We start from the raw sequence: 2019 nt of genomic DNA, 5'->3' as shown, positions 1-2019 counted from the left end.
CCTCACTGGCTTCTCTCTGAAGCCAAGCCGGGGACTTCGTAGAAACTCTCCTATCATGTACTGTCCGTTCTTTGCTGATGTTGAGACGTCCCTGCCAAATTCATGTTCTTCTCTGCTTCCTCCGTTCTGAAGTGAGTTGATTGGACATCTTCTTTAAGAAGATAGACTTCCTTTTCTATATTAGTAAGTCGCAAGGACGTTTGTTGACTCTCTTCTTTACCCAGTTCAACTTCCTCAGATCCGACACCGCTGCCTGGGAGAGTGAACGCTTCACCTGGGGACGGGGGATTCCCAGTCTGCCTTCAGCGTCGCCCGATCCACACAGGGACCGCGAATCAGCTCTCGCTCGCCGCCTGCAGCCTGCCAAGAAGGGGGCGCGCTCTTACATTCGCTCTCCTTTTCTCTGTTTTTAAAGTGTGGTTATACACACACACACACACACCCCTGCATAGACATAGATATAATTTGCCAGTTTAACCATTTATTTGTAAGTGCACAATCAGTAGCGTTAATTCTTTCCAAAGCTCTTTTCATCACCTTCCCCTCTCGTTTTGAAATTATTTATTATAAGTCTTTAACGTTTTTTGTTTATCTGGAACAACTGAAATCCCTTCCCACGGAGCCAGCCCCACCTCTGCTCTGGCGCGCTCCTTCCCTGCGACCCCAGGCCCTTGTCTCCTCCCAGGGGTCTCTCCCCAGTGCTATAGCAGTTTTCACACTCGCCTCTGGGGCATCTCCAGGTTCAGATTTTGAGGAGGGACTCCGCAGCCCAAGTTACTCCGCTGTCTTGTCAGTTTTCTGTGGATTTCTGTGAGCACTTTATAAATAAAAGAGATAAAGCATGGGTTGCGGATATTTTCTCCCAGTTTGTCATTTATTTGCTTTTTGGCTTTAGTTTCTTCCTTTCTTTTTCTTTTTCCGCTACAGAAGCTTTATATATTTTCCTTTTCTTTGTGGTCTGTGATTTTGGGCCCTGGGAAGGGGAAAAAAGGTCTTTTTTTTCCTCCGAGATATTGAATAACTTAATCCTTGTATTTAGGATTTCTTTTGGCTTCATTTTACATTCAAATATTTGATCTAGTTGGTGAAAGTAGAGAGAGGAGAGAATCATTGCTATTTTTATGATTGGTTGTCCAGCTGTCCTAACAGCATTTATTTGATAAAGCCCTATTTTCTACATTAATGTAATATTTAATCTTTATTTTACTATTATATATACTATGCGATATTATATTATCCTATATTTATATCTTTATAGTAGAGTCTCATATACTCTATTTTGTTCCACTGATATGAATAGGCAGTTTTCACAAATACATATGGCCAATGTATCTGTTGAATAAAACACTCAACCTTCCTCATCAAGACATATAAATCAAAATAATAATGAGATAGCAGTTTTCATCTACTAATTTGGCAAAAATTAAAAACTTTGATAATATTCTGCCCTGGGAAGGGTCTGAGGAAACAGTCATTCTTTTGCTCTGTTGGTGTAAAGGTAAATTAGTACATTCTTTCTGGAGAACAATTTGACAAAAGGCACCAACAGTTTTTTTTTTAAAAAAAGCATGAACTTTTTGGCCCAGCATTTTCACTGCTAGGAATTTAGTCTAGGGATATATTTGCAAAAGTATGCCATGTATAAATGCGTATGTTTACTGTATGTATGTATGTAGTCACAAAAAAAAAGCAGTTAACATTGCAACTATCTATCAGTTGGGAACTGGTTGAATTAACAATGGTGCAGTCACAGAATGTGTGAAAATAGTGTTGTGTCATCAGACTTCCTCTAACTTCAGGGGGAAGAGAGAGAATCAAGATCAACATCAGCCCAAGCCTGATTTCCATGAGGTGGAGGTCAGACATGCCTCCACCCTCCAGCCTTTTTACCATTTCTGACACCAGCCATCCCTCCCACAGCTCTCTACTTCTCTGCTGGGTTTGATAATTTGTTACAATGTTCACATAGAATACACAAACCATACTTATGATTATGAGGTTTATTAGGGAAACAACAGA

Source organism: Trichechus manatus, unplaced genomic scaffold (genome assembly GCF_000243295.1).
Source record: "Trichechus manatus latirostris isolate Lorelei unplaced genomic scaffold, TriManLat1.0 scaffold00040, whole genome shotgun sequence".
NCBI lineage: Eukaryota > Metazoa > Chordata > Mammalia > Sirenia > Trichechidae > Trichechus > Trichechus manatus.
The sequence above is the reverse complement of the archived record's forward strand: the minus strand, read 5'-3'. Positions refer to the sequence as shown.